This window comes from Populus alba, chromosome 19 (assembly GCF_005239225.2).
Source record: "Populus alba chromosome 19, ASM523922v2, whole genome shotgun sequence".
Classification (NCBI taxonomy): domain Eukaryota; kingdom Viridiplantae; phylum Streptophyta; class Magnoliopsida; order Malpighiales; family Salicaceae; genus Populus; species Populus alba.
The window spans coordinates 10,003,460-10,022,289 of record NC_133302.1 but is presented as its reverse complement, the minus strand read 5'-3'; the positions used below and the strand labels follow the sequence as shown (position 1 = coordinate 10,022,289).

The window sequence follows — 18,830 nt, the reverse complement described above, 5'->3', positions numbered from 1 at the left end:
TTTTATAACAGTACGTGGGGTAGACTTTGCAACAAAGTCCTTATTCTTAATAAAATTGCAAATCAAGTAATATAATAGTATTTTTTAAAAACAAATTGACAGTGATCAAGTATTTAAATTAATATATATCAATAAAATGAGAATATTATATATATTAAGATTTCTATTATTTTTGTATTTTAGTTTTAGAATAGAAAATTTATAAATTCAATTTCAATTAATAATACAAAATTAAATATTGATACCAAGTTGAAATAGAAAAAATGCTATAGAAAATATATAAAATTTGGGATAAGCATTTTTAACTGATATGAGATATATATTACTATTCTTATTTAAAATTACTAAAAATAATACAAATAAATATAAATATAATTATAATAATTATAACAACACACACATTAAATTATGAGAATATAATCAAATAATTAACTATATATAAATACTCGAACAATTATATATCTAGTATATCGATAAGGCCACAACTTTCCTTCATTTATTTGCATGTATGTATTTATACTCAATTTTTATTTTTATTGCATAATATTAATAACTTCTCTTCATTTTTTATTGATGAATTTTAATGATATAATTACATTACTGCATATGGTACATTAAGTGGTATATCATTACTTGAAAGATAATATATATCACTAAAAATAAAATAAAATAAAATAGCTATCTAACTCACACTTTGTCGCAGGTTATAATTTTTTTCCTCGGAAAAATATTGGGTATACAGGCTACTTCGATATTTTTTTCACATAAAAAAATAAAAGTGTAAATTTAAAAGTCTATGCAAACATCTAATTAAATAAATCAATAATTTTTTATGTAAATAAACTAAAAAAGTCATTAACAATTACAAAAAGGAGAAATTGAAACAAATTAAGAGATGAAAGTAGATTAAGATATTTAATTACACAAAATGAGATATTTACCTGACTGTATTCATTAAATTTATTTATTTAAATTAATAAAAGATAAATCCATATTGTAAAAAACCCGTGACCTAACTTGTTTAATTTAGGTACATATTTTTTTAATTTGGATGTATCCACAAATTGATGGTTTTGACTACATAACTGTGAATGGTTATGATAAAATTCTTATATGTTTATGATGCCTTAACAAGTTACTAATGATGAGGCAAGTGACGAGGTACTCCGGAAAAGGCAAGCTGAACTTGAGGCAAGTGACGAGGTACTATAGTATTGGATTTTAATGCTTAAATATCTTTTGTTTTACTTATTGTTTTTAATGTGAGATTATGATTTAATTATCTTTACTTCAATGACAAACATAAGCAATAAAAAAGCAGACCGAGCTTGAGCTTGAGCTTGATGTGAAAGACTTGCTAGAGAGAATTTCAGGACATATCCAAGCCAAGATATCAAACTCTAGCAAAGAGAAAAATGCTAATTATTTTTTGGGGATAAAGAATGTTGAATGCTTTTATTTAACATGTGTTTTGCTTTCAGGATGATGCTATGATTTAACATGTGCTATGCTAAAATGTAAGGTGTCTCCTCAACTAAAATTTTCCACATATTACTATCTAAGTTATAATTTAAGCTGAAAGGGCCTTACATTAGGTTTTTTTCCTCTACTGTCAATAAACTAATGCATACAACTAACATGGTAGATAATAATAAAACACAGTCTAGTAGATGGAGAATTTGCAAATAAGTAATTAAAACATCATTATTTAAGAATTATTTGGATATTTGTTACTTAAATTAATTTGTAAGGGATTTTATATCTGCTTTCATTTGACCTAGTGTAGGATATGGGGGATGATTAGTACTTAAAAGTGCATGTTTATCAAGGTTTTATATCATCATTTTGCACTTGAAGTATCAATAACTCCTTAACTAAAGCATGTTTTATAATAACAAGTTTGATATTATAAGATACCTTAATTTATGGTAAATGCTCATTTTAAATGCAGGACTATCACATAAATAAAAGGATTGATTGATGAGTTTAAGCATTGAAAGTTAAAGGACAAAGAGATGGCCAAACTTAGAAAAGAGATGTCGGTGCAGTCCAAACCGGAACATTGCTCGGTAATTGGATCATATCTGGAGCTCTAGATTTTTGATTTAGGTCCATTTTATATGGATGGAAAGGTAAGACAAAAGCCTACAACTTTCATGAGGAGCCCAAGATTTGAAAAGGTCGTTTTGAAGTCCAAATTGAAGGAACAACGAAGAAGTCCGAAGCTGTCCTGCAGCCCAAACACTATTTAGTGTTCAGCCCATATCTTGAGTTCTAGAAGTCCAAATGACCTCATCTTTTTTTTGTTGGAAAGCTGAGACAATTTCCTAGAACATTCTTCAGGATTCTGGGCAAATTATGATGTTAGCAATGACGTCTTGATCAGACAAGAAGATAAGGATTGTTATCTAGTCAAGATGTGGCCACCCACTCATCAATTAGTCAACAAATCAATAGTTCCAAATTTTGGCCTATAAAAGGAGGCACTTACCATGTATTGAGGCATCTTGGTTTCCAGATCAAGATCATGCTCTTGCTTTCTCTCTTTGTATTGCTTATGTCTTGCTTTCATTAATATCAAGTTTATGCACTTCATTTCCTTTCTTTTACTTAGTTAACTTCTTTCTCATTTATGTTCTTATCTTGTTTATTTATGTTTCTTTCTTTCATTATGTTTAGTTAAGTTAATTATGTCAAGGTGAAAAGGGTACACTAATGGTGTAAGAATAAGTATAATATAAACTTAACATGGACCTTAACGTTGGATACTAACATGTTTTATATTTGTTATCTTGTTCACTTTTAATACTTTGCTTGTTAAATGGTTAATCTAGATTTATGTTGTATAACACTTGGTACAACAAATACTTGGTACTTTCATAGCCCATACTGTATGGTATAACCGACACCTGAGCTATGAAAGGGACTTGATTTGTTGTTAACATAAGTTATAATCATGAATGCCTGCCAACATTTACAAGTATTAGCTTTATTCGAATAAGATAACTAATGTAATCATGTTAACAATTTATAATCTGATTGGAACCTCCTTTATGTGTGGTTTCCAATTGAGTAATAAGAGTTTATATTATACTTGTTTGAAGTACCATTAGTGGATCCTCTAACCTTGACATTCGTTTTTATCATTGTTTAATCCTTACATTAATCTTCTAACTCAAAGTTCTCATTAATTTCTTCATCTACTTCTATTACTACTACTACTACTACTATTATTTTTATTATTATTGTTGTTGTTGTTATTTACATTCTGTAATATATCCCTTTGATCTTTTCATAAACTCAGTATATAGGCTGGAAACCTGTGACCCGATCTTTTGGATCATTCTCAGGTGTAACAACGCCACGTACTGAGTATTATAATTATTATTATTGTTATTGTTATTGTTGTTGTTGTTGTTGTTATCGTCTTGTTATTTATAATTTATACAATTAACCTCTCTGTGGTTCGACCCCGGTCTTACCGGGTTATTTATTACTTCGACACTCCTGCACTTGGGAAAAGACATCAAGCTTTTGGTCGTGTCAAGTTTTTGGCGCCGTTGCCGGGGAGGTAAATTCTTGTATAAATTATAATATTTAATTTATTTTCTCTTTTCACTTTTCATTTTATCTATTTTTGTTTCCTTTGTTTTGTTTTGTTTCTTTTTCTTATATTTTCTTTTCTTGCTTTTATTCTCTTCTTACACGTGCATGAGAGTTTGGTCACGTACATTAAGTGGTAGACTTTGTAGGGTATCCTCATCATTTTCAGAAAATATGGCCGAAGAAGATAATCAATCCCTTCATAATGAGAATAATGAGAATAACCGTATGAGAACACTTAGAGACCACATGAATCCCACAAGAACAAGTGCACCCTCATGCATAGTTTTCCCTCCTGATGCATCTCATTTTAATTTTAAGCCAGGCATTATTCAACTTTTACCATCCTTTCATGGCTTAGACGTAGAAAATCCATACTTGCATTTAAGGGAATTTGAGGAGGTCTGTAATACATATAATGACTCAAATTGTAGCATGAACACCATTCGATTAAAGCTTTTTCCTTTTTCATTAAAAGATAAAGCTAAAACATGGCTACAAAATTTGAGACCAGGATCCATTCGTGCTTGGGATGATATGCAACAACAATTTTTAAAGAAGTTTTTTCCATCTCACAGAACAAACTCTTTCAAAAGACAAATCATCACTTTCACTCAAAAGCCAGGAGAAACATTTTACCAATGTTGGGATAGGTATCGAGATTTGCTTAATACTTGCCCACATCATGGTTTTGAAACATGGAGATTGGTTTCACATTTTTATGAGGGTTTAACACCTAGAGATAGGCAAATGGTTGAATTGATGTGCAATGGAACTTTTGAAGATAAAGACCCTAATGAAGCAATGGAGTACCTAGACTTGCTAGCTGAAAATGCTCAAAATTGGGACACCACAGGTACTTATGAGGCACCAGGTAAAACTCAACCTCATACATCTAGTGGGGGTATGCACAACCTTAGGGAAGATCATAACCTCCAAGCCAAGTTTGCATCTTTAGCTAGAAAAGTCGAGGCACTAGAATTAAAAAAGAGTGGTCAATTAAAATCTGTTCAAGACATTGTGTGTCAAATCTGTGAAACAAATGAGCATGCAACCAATGATTGTCCAACTTTGCCTTCTTTCAAGGAATGCCTCCATGAACAAGCCCATGCTTTAAACAGTTTCCAAAGACCCAACCATAACCCATACTCACAAACATATAACCCTGGTTGGAGAAATCACCCAAATTTTAGTTGGAAGAGTGATAGCAACAATGCACAAACTTCACATCCACCGTTTCAAGCACACCATAATTTCCAAAATTTTGAGGAAACATTGCATGCATTCATTGAAAAGCAGGAGACAATCAACACTCAACTTGCTCAAAGCATGACCGATTTTAAAGATGCTCTTGCAAAATTAACATCTGCTCTCAGTTTCCAAGAGAAAGGTAAGTTTCCTTCTCAACCACAGCAAAATCCAAAGGGGCAATACAATGCAAATGCAAGTAGTTCTGGAAGCCAACACATGGATCAAGTCAAATCAGTCATCACTCTTCGTAGTGGTAAGGTTATTGAAAAACCTATTCTTGAACCTTGTGAGAAAGATGATGAGTCTATCTCTGAGGGTAAGGAAGGGGTTGAACCTGAACATTGCAAAGAAAAGGCTGATTCCCCGCCAGCACTTCCATTTCCTCATGCCATGATCAAACAAAGGAAAGTTAGTCACAACTCTGAAATCTTTGAAATTTTCAAACAGGTAAGGATCAATATACCTTTGTTGGATGCTATTAAACAGGTTCCTTCCTATGCTAAATTTTTGAAAGATTTGTGCACTGTGAAGAGAAAACTGAATGTGAAAAAGAAAGCCTTTTTAGCCGAACAAGTAAGTGCCATTCTTCAGAACAATAATGCTTTGAAATATAAAGACCCTGGTTGTCCTACAATTTCTTGCTTTATTGGAGAACATAAAATTGAAAGAGCCTTACTTGATCTTGGAGCTAGTGTGAATTTACTTCCATATTCAGTTTTTCAAAGTCTCAATCTAGGTGAGTTAAAACCAACTTCTGTAACTCTTTTACTCGCCGATAGATCTGTAAAAGTGCCTAGAGGAATAATTGAAGATGTGTTAGTACAAGTCGATAAATTCATTTATCCTGTGGATTTTATTGTCTTGGACACGCAACCTGTTGAAGCATGTAATTCATTTCCTATTATTTTAGGACGTCCGTTTCTTGCAACTTCTAATGCATTGATTAATTGTAGGAATGGACTCATGAAGTTATCTTTTGGAAACATGACATTAGAGATGAATATTTTCAACGTTTGCAAGCAGCCTGGAGATGATAATGATTTACAAGAAGTAGATCATATTGAAGAATTAGTTCATGATCAACTTGAATCTACTTTGAGTAAAATTGAGTTGGATGAATATGAAGATTTGCAAATGATTTATTCTCAGGAAGAAATCACGGATGAAAAAGGCACCGAAAATATTGATGCCGATCTTTTGTCAAGAGTGACAACAGATTTGATATCTGACATCACACCAATCGATGATTACTTTCCTGAAGAATCCTTACTTTCTCTCAGTTCAATGCCTTGGTTTGCTAAAAATATCAATTTTCTTGCAACAGGAGATTTGCCAGCTCACTGGAGTACCGAAGACAAAGGAAAGTTTTTGAACGAAGTGAAGAACTTTTACTTAGATGACCCTTACTTATTCAAAAATTGTCCTGATCAAATATTTCAAAAATGCATTCCCGACAATGAGGTAAGTAATGTCATTAAACTTTGTCATTCTGAAGCATGTGGGAGTCAATTCTCATCAAGAGAGACGACTGCAAAAATCTTACAAAATGGATTTTATTGGCCCACCATGTTCAAGGACACACATGCATTCTGCAAAAACTTGTGAAAATTGTCAAAAAGTTGATACTGGTCAAAAAGTTTTGCTTTATAATTCTCAACTCCATTTATTTCCTGAAAAACTAAGATCAAGATGGAGCGGTCCATTTATTTTGAAACATGTGTATCCTTATGGGGCCCTTGATATTGAGAATCCAAAGAATGACAATGTTTTGAAGGTAAATGAACATCGTTTAAAAGCTTACTTTGATGAGTTTCCTAGTGAAAATGAATCCATTGGTTTGAATAATCTTATTGATAAAGGTTGATTATTTTGTTTTTCTCACATTTTTTTTTGTTGCTTTTTAGTGTGACTTTTGTTTTGCTAGTCTCTCACCCCGGTCAAATGGCGGATAACGGTACTCCGTGACTCTTAAGTCGGTTCTTTCAGTTTCCCAAATAACTGATATTTGTATATATTTGTACAATTCTCTGCTCTTTCTCCCTTCTTTGAATATTTTCCCCAATTCTAATTTTAAAATGGACACCACTCTTGAAAAGTTGAAAAGGTATTTTCCCGCTCTGCCTCAGAATGCGATTACAAAAATTTACCGTGCTAGGTGTGCAAGATTGAGGTTGTTAATGAATCATGGAATTCCTGAAGATATTCGTTGGTTAATTGAAGCAAAGGTCCGATTATCAGGTGAGTCCTCCAATTCTTTCATTTCACACATGCCTGGAACAGGTAAAAGCACTTTTGCAAAGAAACGTCGTGCAAAACAACTGAAAGTCTGTCATCGATGTGCCAGATGGACTTGTAATGCGACATGTCGTTCTTTAGGAATGGTATCTGTAAACCGTGAAGATAAAATACAATTCATTAAGGATGGCCTGAGTAAGGGGTCTTTAGATAATCTTTTGGTGACCCTTGAGACGCATCCTAGTGGAGATGTGCATCGTGTAATTCATGATTTATGGCCACAATTCCATAAAGAACATGATCGACTTAGTCTTGGGAATCTGACTAAAAAAGACCCTGTTTGCCAGTTTTTAAGAAAACTGGATGGGAAGCCTATCCCCGACCCATAGAGGGCGTTTAAGCCGTTCTTGGACGTAAAACCAAGGGAAGATGTGAGCCACAATCACAACTACCTGTACATACATGCTTTGTTAAAATAAAGTAAAAAGCTTAGATTAGATTTGAGCCTTCATCTGTGAAACCTTGTGTCTTTTGGTTTTATTAATAGCATATTATTTTGTTTTGTTACTTCTTATGTTTGTTTAAGTGTGTTTCAGGTTTGTCATTGTTCGCTGTTTCAGGTGATGTCTTTTATACTCTATCTTTCTACCTTCGAACATTGAGGACAATGTCTCGTTTTGGTTGGGGGGAGAGGGTAGTAGTTTTTAAAAAAAAAATACTAACTTGCTAACTGTTTTTGCTATTATTAAAACCATTTGACAAAATTGTTATTAGGATGGCAGAGTATGGAATCAATTTTATTGACTCTAGAGACACGTCTTAGTAAGTTTCATTACCAAGGTCTATCATAATACTTCTTGAAATATTCAGGTTTACAAACTCTTACATTGTTATCACTTGATTCTGCTCCTATACTCATTTAACAAGTATTATTAAACCTTCATTTTCACACACACACTTTAACATATGATTGTGGGTTGCACATTGGATTATTACATTAATTATGTTCTTTTGTTGAAGGTAACAACTAAGGGAAAAGGATAGTATATAATTTGCAAAGAAAAAAAAAGAGAAAAAAAAAAGAAGAAGATAGTATTGATGATAATAAAACGTGGATAAGTTTGGTTTCGTAGCCTCCCTAACCTAAGCAATTAAGCCCGAAGGGGTGTTTTAACACCTAATACCCTAAAGTCAACTGACTTGGGAGCTATTGGCCCAAAGCTTGTTACATGGGTTAAGGAGAAAAGCTTAAGGGAATCAAACATTGCACTATCTACGTATCAGTATCTGCAACCCGAGTTGTTAAGCTCGTAGGGGTGTCTCAACACCTAATGCCCTAAGACCAACTGGTCTGGGAGTCATTAGCCTAAAACTCGTTACATGGGTTAAAGATACATTGTGTTTTAAGTTGTATGTGTATATAAATAAAAAAAGAAAAAAAAAAGAAGAAAAAAAATCCCAACCCAAGGAAGTTCACCTTAAACATTTGAACATAATATTGTTTTCTTCCAACAAAAGCCCCATCATCTATGTTTTCATTGAGCACACAAAAAGAAGGTTTATTAATATCTTGTTTACGAAGTATGAAGCAGGAATATAAATTTAATGAGAGTTTGTTTATCTGGATAGATTAATGGAAGTTGAATGATGAATGCCTTGCTTTGTGGAACTTGCAAATTGTTTCTCTATTTTAACGCTTTAGATTACTAGGGACTAGTAATAAGCTGGTTGGGGGGTGTGATTAGTACTTAAAAGTGCATGTTTATCAAGGTTTTATATCATCATTTTGCACTTGAAGTATCAATAACTCCTTAACTAAAGCATGTTTTATAATAACAAGTTTGATATTATAAGATACCTTAATTTATGGTAAATGCTCATTTTAAATGCAGGACTATCACATAAATAAAAGGATTGATTGATGAGTTTAAGCATTGAAAGTTAAAGGACAAAGAGATGGCCAAACTTAGAAAAGAGATGTCGGTGCAGTCCAAACCGGAACATTGCTCGGTAATTGGATCATATCTGGAGCTCTAGATTTTTGATTTAGGTCCACTTTATATGGATGGAAAGGTAAGACAAAAGCCTACAACTTTCATGAGGAGCCCAAGATTTGAAAAGGTCGTTTTGAAGTCCAAATTGAAGGAACAACGAAGAAGTCCGAAGCTGTCCTGCAGCCCAAACACTATTTAGTGTTCAGCCCATATCTTGAGTTCTAGAAGTCCAAATGACCTCATCTTTTTTTTGTTGGAAAGCTGAGACAATTTCCTAGAACATTCTTCAGGATTCTGGGCAAATTATGATGTTAGCAATGACGTCTTGATCAGACAAGAAGATAAGGATTGTTATCTAGTCAAGATGTGGCCACCCACTCATCAATTAGTCAACAAATCAATAGTTCCAAATTTTGGCCTATAAAAGGAGGCACTTACCATGTATTGAGGCATCTTGGTTTCCAGATCAAGATCATGCTCTTGCTTTCTCTCTTTGTATTGCTTATGTCTTGCTTTCATTAATATCAAGTTTATGCACTTCATTTCCTTTCTTTTACTTAGTTAACTTCTTTCTCATTTATGTTCTTATCTTGTTTATTTATGTTTCTTTCTTTCATTATGTTTAGTTAAGTTAATTATGTCAAGGTGAAAAGGGTACACTAATGGTGTAAGAATAAGTATAATATAAACTTAACATGGACCTTAACGTTGGATACTAACATGTTTTATATTTGTTATCTTGTTCACTTTTAATACTTTGCTTGTTAAATGGTTAATCTAGATTTATGTTGTATAACACTTGGTACAACAAATACTTGGTACTTTCATAGCCCATACTGTATGGTATAACCGACACCTGAGCTATGAAAGGGACTTGATTTGTTGTTAACATAAGTTATAATCATGAATGCCTGCCAACATTTACAAGTATTAGCTTTATTCGAATAAGATAACTAATGTAATCATGTTAACAATTTATAATCTGATTGGAACCTCCTTTATGTGTGGTTTCCAATTGAGTAATAAGAGTTTATATTATACTTGTTTGAAGTACCATTAGTGGATCCTCTAACCTTGACATTCGTTTTTATCATTGTTTAATCCTTACATTAATCTTCTAACTCAAAGTTCTCATTAATTTCTTCATCTACTTCTATTACTACTACTACTACTACTATTATTTTTATTATTATTGTTGTTGTTGTTATTTACATTCTGTAATATATCCCTTTGATCTTTTCATAAACTCAGTATATAGGCTGGAAACCTGTGACCCGATCTTTTGGATCATTCTCAGGTGTAACAACGCCACGTACTGAGTATTATAATTATTATTATTGTTATTGTTATTGTTGTTGTTGTTGTTGTTATCGTCTTGTTATTTATAATTTATACAATTAACCTCTCTGTGGTTCGACCCCGGTCTTACCGGGTTATTTATTACTTCGACACTCCTGCACTTGGGAAAAGACATCAAGCTTTTGGTCGTGTCAGGGGACCTACATAGGCACGAATATTTTTGAGTTTTAATGTTAGATGCTTGCCGAGTGAAATTTGATTTTTTTGTAATTTTACTTGTTTCCTTACTCTTGTGGATATCAAATCTTCTACTTTTATTGTAGATTCCTCAGAGTTCATTTAGTTACATCACTTTTTATAACTACTATAATCTGATAGTAACCATGATTATCGATCTAAATGTTTTGTGCTCTAGCCTTTTCAATTGTTAAGACATCTTAATAGAAAGCATCTCCATATGGTTTCACATTTTGATTTAAACATTATTGATTTTTCTTTTCCCATTTTTACTAGGTTCTTTGTTTGCTAGGCTTCTTGCATCATTCTTATCACAACCCGTGACATCACACAGGTAATTTACCTAGTCTATTCTATTATGTTAAATATTTTCTCTCTTAGAGTTGTGTTCCCAATTTGCCAGATGGTCTGGCATAATCACTAGCAGTCTCTTGACCTTCTGTCATGGTCACTTTATCGTTTGAATGATGTACTTCATACTAATATGTATTTTGAGCAACTTATTTCATGTGGTGGTTGGCTATAATAACATATCAACTCAGATAATTAGGCACCTTAATGCTTTGAAATGAGGACAAGCCAATTTTATCCCACCGAACAGGTAAGGATAAAGTATCCTTGTGTAACTTATCCACATGGTTCTGATGTGGTACCTTTAATAAAGAAGTTGAAGTTTTCACCTAATTTTCTCCTAGGATTTGCGCAGGTTAGTTCTCCATCGAGCTTGTTCTAACTGAAATAGTATTGATACGGCAAAAACTTTGATTTGAGTTTTGTTGTTAATAATTTATATATTGGTCTACACACAATTGAAATGTCAGTAATTACTTGTGCTATTTGGTTCTAGAAGGTTATATCTCTACGTGTTTTGTTAATTGATTGCTGATGTTTTCATTAGCTTGTTCTGCAAATTTGGGTTGAAAGTTTTTGGCGTGACTCTCTTTATCGATTGCTTTTGGAATCCATGGATGGATAGTTGTGAGAAAAAGTTTGAATTTGATAATTGTGGTCGATTTGTCCCAACTATAAAAGTAAGCAAGGCTATAAAGTACCTACAGATAACCTTTTTCCTTGATGTGATATTTGTAAGTAACTTAAATTATTTGATCGACATGTTCTTGGATACTCGTGGAGCATTGTTTATGCTCGAGGCTTGTCTATAAATGTATGTATTTTTAAAAAATTTACATGAGCTAAATTGTTAATGATGTTGATATGACTCCTACAATGGTCTGCATGCTTATATCGTTGATTATTCTTCTTATTGTCCTAAGTATTTACCTAAATTGTGATCTGTCGAGATTTGGATGTGTCCACAAATTGATGGTTTGGTCTGCAAAATTGTTGATAGTTACGATAAAAATCTTAGATGTTATTTTACATGATGATCTTTATACATGTTTGTGATGCCTTAACTATCAATAGAATCCATAATTAGCTCATCATACTCGCTATATATACTCTCATAAATAGAAAAGGAGATTTAGCTTACTATGTATAGCTTTCTAAGATCATTCTAGTTATCACTCTGGTTTCCTTCTATAACTAACAACTAGCCTGGTTTCCCTGTATAATTAGTTTCCTTATACAAACCAGCAGCTGGCTCTATATGTAATGGTGACCTGCTAAAAATTAATTCATTTTGAATTCTAACCATTCTATCATGGTATCAAAGCCCCCAATCATAGTTTTCTAGGAACTCCCATCCATTTTTTTCTCTCTCAATCGTAGTCTTAGTCCTTACAGAGAAGTCAAATAATGTTTGTGTCATATTCATTAGCAAAAATTGTACTGCTTGGGATTTTTAATTGGAGACTTTTTCTCAAATGTAAAGAGTTGTATTTTCTTTCCTTATCTTGATGGTTATTTCTATGGCAAAATAGCACTTTTATTTGGTAGAAGGACTTTTGCTTTGTATGTCTTTCTTTCATAAACGGTTTTGGCAACTTGGAGTGTAATGGAGCGTGAAAAGCAGTTAAGCATCCTTTATCAAAAAACAAGGTCGGGCAACCCATTTTCCAGCAAAGCTACTCGTGAACAAAGGCTGCAAAAGAAAAATGATGATTTACAACGGCTTCTTTTCTTCAAATTTGGCTCAGGAAAGAGTTTAGATTAGTATATTCTGATACTTTAACATTAATGCAGATGTATACTGGTGTTGTTAGAATCTTTCTATAGGTGACAATTTCTTATCTCATGCTCATCATTTAATTAGAAAAGGACCAGGCCCTCTTATCATATAATTCCATGATCAAAACACAATGTTAAGGGGTTTTCTTTTTTATTTTCCTTTTTGAATTCTTTAGGTATTTTTAGTAAATTGGACTTAACAGGGGCTATATCTAAAGAAATGATTAGCCTCTCTAGCATATTATTTGCTCAAGTTCACAACAACTCTGAATTGTGAATTTTTTTTATCGTGTTTTTATGTGGTAAATGACTAACTATGAGTTTGCTTTAGTCCGAGTTTCAATTTTTTGTTCTTGGCTTTTAATGTATTGTTAAACTATTATGTCTTGTAATCATTATTTTATATCTATTTATCTTGCGTGATTTACCAGCCAATATCTATGTTGAAATCCTAGAAGATGATGTTTAGGTATTGCCTCTACATGTACTTGGTACTTACTGAGATATGTCATGTTTGCATGCTTCCACTTAAGCATTCATCTTTTAAAAAGTGACATGCTCTCTTTTATTGGAACATATAAATATAAGTGGAGTGTGAAAGAGTTGCATAAAATGCTTCATAGGTGCAATGAACAACTTCAGCAGTTCAGCCATGCAAATAAGAAGGCACTAGATCAACATGTAATTATCACTGAGAAACAGGAGAAACTCCAGAAAAGTCAAGTTGAACTATGGTACTGGATTTTATTACTTAAATGTCTTATGTTGTACTTAATTGTTTTTCACATGAGATTATGATTTATGTATCTTTACTTCAACGAGATTATGTTTTTTTTACTTCAATGCTTGTGTGCAGAAAATCATAGAACTTATATTTGTTTTAGATCAACGAAACACTGAATCGATAGATCGTACTTTCAAAGGAGTTGCTGAGCACTTTAGCGAAGTAGTATTTGAACTTGTGCAAGGTGGTCATGGTGATTTGGTTATGATGAAGAAAAAGGTTAGTTAAAGGAGCCTTTTATGCCTTTCATCTGTTCTTTTATTTACTCCTATCGTTAATTTTTTCCTTGCTAGTCTTATGCAATGCCTTGATGTTCTTCCTTTGTCTTTTTATTGTTTTCCAAGTTTAATCAGTATATTTTTTTGTCTTGTATGTTACAATTTCGAGATAACCATATGAGTGCATTTTAAAGTTTCATGTCATGCATTTGTGGTCAATCTAGATAGCCATTGAAACAATTTTATAAATTTTATGGTATCTTGAGAAGATGTTGATCACGTAGACGATAATTGTGACGATGATGAGAAATATGTTACTGTGAAAATGAAGGTATAAATATGCTATCGCGATGTTATATGTGTTTATTTTTTTGCAGAAATGAGGAGATAGAAATAAAAAGGGATATTATGTAACATGATGCCTTAATTGCTCTCTTTCCAACTCAATCACAACTTATTGATCAAAGTTTTTGGAGATCATCAACCATTTGTAACCAAAAAGGATATGGACATCTTTTAACAAGGAAAAAAATAGATAAGAAATTTTATTGTAATGCAAAATTTTCTTTGTTTAACTTCTAGGTTGCTAAACTGTGCTAGTTGTTTGTGACTATAGTTGGTTGATGGTTGTGAGAGAGGTTCAGTAATAGGCTCATGCTTTTTTGGTAAAATAAAATATGGTTTTTGTCAGTTTCTCCAACTAAATTTTAGTTTGAAACCTTATTTTGTAATGACTTTCTTATGTTTTATTAAATAGACCAATCTAAGTATACTCATATTTCTTTTTTCTCAAAACAAACCCATCATTGTATTTAATAACACTTACTATTCAATTAATGGTGATTGCTCATATTAGTTCGGTGATTTAGTCTTAAATTGTTCATGTTTGTAAAAATTCCAGCAATTTGTGGAATGATTCCCTCGAAGCAGAACATGTTTTGACAATACATTTATAATCCTTCTTCTGAACTCGATTTAGGAGCTCACATCTTAACATGAAAAAGTCACTGCACTAGAGCATGAAATTCATAAATCTTGTCAAGAGGCCTCTAATAATCATGATCTCTGATGCTTGTTAGAAAAGTTATAGTTATACCATTACTTTATGGATTTTGGTTATCCACTATGGCTAATAATCTTTTATTTTATGTGCAGTTTAAGAGCATTTCTGGATTTTTTTTTTGTTGCTCAACTTTGTGGTTTGGTTTAATTAAATTTTTTTTTCTTGGTGGTGTTCTACTTTCAGGAATATCATGTAACGGGTATCCCATTGGTAATATTGTTTTTGTTAGCTTACCATGTTCCAAGTTTGAGGGTTCACTTGGGTTGAGGTAATGGCAGTTGGGTTTCTTTGAAGAAGATGGTTTCATGATTATCTTGTGTGTTCTTTTCTCGACAAGAAAACATTATCATTAATATCTTATGTTTTGTAGGTTAACTTGTTGAAGTGCTGCATTCATTAGAGAAAAGTGGGAGGGGCTTGGCTATTATGTGCTTGAAAGGCGTATTTTGCGGGACTGGTAAGAGTGTGATTGGTCTGTAAGGATTTCCTTATCCAAAACATGGATAGCGCAACCCCATACACCCACCCCATTTGAGTTCGAAAGTAAATTGTATTGGTAAGTTTGTTTTTCGTTGTGATTTATTAATTTTTTTATATATATAATCTTATTCAATTGTTGTTTGTCTACTTTATAATATATTGAGTGATGAGTATTTTAAAATTCTAGACTGAAGGATTACTTCCTATTTTTATGAGTGTCAATAGTCAAATTTATCTCTTGTATTGGTATCCAAGCAAACAATGCACTTAACAAGCTTTTGTTCTAGGGTCCCTTAACTTTACCTCCTCTAAAAAACTACCAAGATTAGGGCGTTTCTATTCAGCGTCTCTGGCATAGATTTTCAAATGAGTCTTTATTGTTATATTGCAACAACTAGAAAAACATAACTGGATCAGAAACTTCTTCCCATAAAATATAGAATTCGCGTTTCTTCTGAAAGATATTGTCCATCTTGTAATCTAGTGCTCTGAGATTCATGTCTAGAAATTATGGTAGTTCCATAAGTGTGTCGTTTATTAGAAGTATGACCATTTAATATGTATATCATCACTTTGTCATCATATAGGTGCGAGGGGGGGATCCTTTTACTTGACTCTCAATCTTTTAGAAAAATAAAGAATTTTTATAATATCATACAAAATAGAGTACCATCTTGATGTGAGAGTATTTTTTTATACTAAGAATAACTAAATAAAAGTGCTTTTAAAATGGTGATTGCTCATCTTTAGAGGTATATGTTCGGTGATTTGGTTTTAAATTGTTCGTGTTTGTAAAATTCCTGCAATTTGTTAGATTTATTGTTGCTTTGTTTTTATCGTTGCAATTTGTGGAATGATTTCCTCGAAGCACATATTTTGACAATACATTTATATTGCTTCTTCTTAACCCGATTTAGGAGTTCACATCTTGACGTGCAAAAGTCACTGCACTAGAGCATGATCTTAATAAATCTTGTCAAGAGGCCTCTAAAAATCACGTTATGTGCTGCTAGTTAGAAAAGGTATAGTTATGCCATTACTTTTATGGATTTTGGTTATCCACTATGGCAAAAATATTATATTTTAAATGCAGTGTAAAAGCATTTCTGGATTTTTTTTTTTTTGCTGGTCAACTTCGTGGTTTGGTTTAATCTATAGTTTTGGTTTTTTTTTTTTTGTGGTGGTGTTCTACTTTCAGGAATATCATGTATCAGGTATCCCATGGTAATATTGTTTTTATTTGCTTACCATGTTCCAAGTTTGAGGGTTCACTTGGATTGGGGTAATGACAGTTGGGTTTCTTCGAAGAAGAGGGTTTCATGATTATGTTATGTGTTCTTTTCTTGACAAGGAAACATTATCATTATTAACTTATATTTTGTAAGTTAACATGTTGAAGTGCTGCATTCATTATGGAGGGAGGGGTTCGACTATTATGTGCTTGAAAAACGTATTTTGCGAGATTGGTAAGATAGTGTGTTTGGTCTGGAAGGATTTTCTTATCCAAAAACTTGGATAGCGCAACCCTTTAGACCCATCCCATTTCAGTTCGAAAGTTAAATGTGTTTGTTAGTTTGTTTTTCATTGTGATTTATTAATTTTTTTTTTTTATGTATGATCTTATTCATTTGTTGTTTGTCTACTATATAATATAATGAGTGGTGAGTATTTTAAAATTCTGGACTGAAAGTCAATAGTCAAATTTATCTCTTGTATTGCTATCCAAGCAAACTACGAGCTTTTGTTCTAAGGTCCCTTAACTTTACCTCTAAAAAACTACCTAGATTAGGGCACTTCTATGCAGCGTTTCTGGCATAGATTTTCAAATGAGTCTTTACTGTTATATTGCAACTACTAGAAAAATGGAACTGGATTAGAAACTTCTTCCCATAAAATATAGAAATTCTTGTGTCTTCTGAAAGAAATTGTCCATCTTGTAATCTAGTGCTTTGAGATTCATGTCTAGAAATTATGGTAGTTCCATAAGTCTGTTATTTATTAGAAGTATGACCATTTAATATATATATCATCACTTTGTCATCATATAGGTGTGTGGGTATGGGGGATCTTTGACTTGACTCTTAATTTTTTAGAAATATAAGGAATTTAACAATATCTTACAAAATAGAGTACCAACTTGATGTTAGAGTATTTTTTTATACTAAGATAACTAAATAAAAGTGCTTTGAAAATGGTGATTGCTCATCTTTAGAGATATTTAAGTTCAGTGATTTGGTTTTAAATTGTTCATGTTTATAAAATTCCTGCAATTTGTTAGATTTTATAGTTGCTTTTTGTTTTTGTCGTTTGCAATTTGTGGAATGATTTTCTCGAAGCACATGTTTTGACAATACATTTCCAATCCTTCTTCATTTCAACTCAATTTAGGAGTTCACATCTTCACGTGCAAAAATCACTGCACTAGAGCATGATCTTCATAAATCTTGTCAAGAGGCCTCTAATAATCAGGATCTCTGCTGCTAGTTAGAAAAAGGTATAGTTATGCCATTACTTTATGGATTTTTGTTATCCACAATGGCTGATAATCTTTTATTTTATCTACAGTTTAATAGCATTTCTGGATTTTTTTTTTGTTGCTCAACTTTGTGGTTTGGTTTAATCTATTTTTTTTTTTTCTTTCTAGTGGTGTTCTAACTTGTAGGAATATCATGTATCAGATATCCCATTGGTAATATTTTTTTTGTTTGCTTACCATGTTCCAAGTTTGAGGGTTCACTTGGATTGGGGTAACGACAGTTGGGTTTCTTCGAAGAAGAGGGTTTCATGATTATTTTATGTGTTCTTTTCTCCATAAGGAAACATTATCATTAATATCTTATGTTTTGTAGGCTAACATGTTGAAGTATTGCATTCATTAGGGAAAAGAGGGAGGGGCCTGGCTATTATGTGCTTGAAAAGCATATTTTGTGGGATTGGTAAAGAGGTGTGATTGGTCTGTAAGGATTTCCTTATCGAAACTTGGATAGCGCAACCCCATTTAGCCACCCCATTTCAGTTCGAAAGTAAATTGAGTTGGTAAGTTTGTTTTTCGTTGTGATTTATTAATTTTTTTTATATATAATCTTATTAATTTGTTGTTTGTCTACTTTATAATATATTGAGTGATGAAATATTTTAAAATTCTAGACTGAAGGATTACTTTCCTATTTTATGAGTGTCGATAGTTTAAATTTATCTCTTTTATTGCTATCCAAGCAAACAATGCACTTAACGAGCTTTTGGTGTAGGGTCCCTTAACTTTACCTCTAAAAAAACTACCAAGATTAAGGCATTTCTATTCAAGCGTCTCTAGCATAGATTTTCAAAAATGTGTCTTTACTGTTATATTGAAACTACTAGAAAAATGTAACTGGATTAGAAACTTCTTCCCATAAAATATAGAATTACGTGTATTCTGAAAGAAATTGTCCATCTTGTAATCTAGTGCTTTGAGATTCATGTCTAGAAATTATGTTAGTTCATAAGTCTGTCATTTATTAGAAGTATGACCATTTAATATGTATATTCATCACTTT

At 32.4% G+C, this 18,830-nt stretch overlaps 2 long non-coding RNA genes across 2 annotated transcripts; both read left to right on the top strand.

Moving 5' to 3' along the window:
* The first annotated feature begins 878 nt into the window (after window positions 1–878).
* On the top strand, window positions 879–13,468 carry LOC118058494 (uncharacterized). The gene is made up of 3 exons (XR_004689183.2): window positions 879–1,203; window positions 10,896–10,953; window positions 13,373–13,468. It is a non-coding gene; the product is annotated as an uncharacterized lncRNA (long non-coding RNA).
* A 172-nt stretch (window positions 13,469–13,640) lies between these two features.
* LOC118058496 (uncharacterized) lies at window positions 13,641–15,352 on the top strand. The gene is made up of 3 exons (XR_004689186.2): window positions 13,641–13,752; window positions 14,998–15,082; window positions 15,185–15,352. It is a non-coding gene; the product is annotated as an uncharacterized lncRNA (long non-coding RNA).
* Window positions 15,353–18,830: the final 3,478 nt, after the last annotated feature.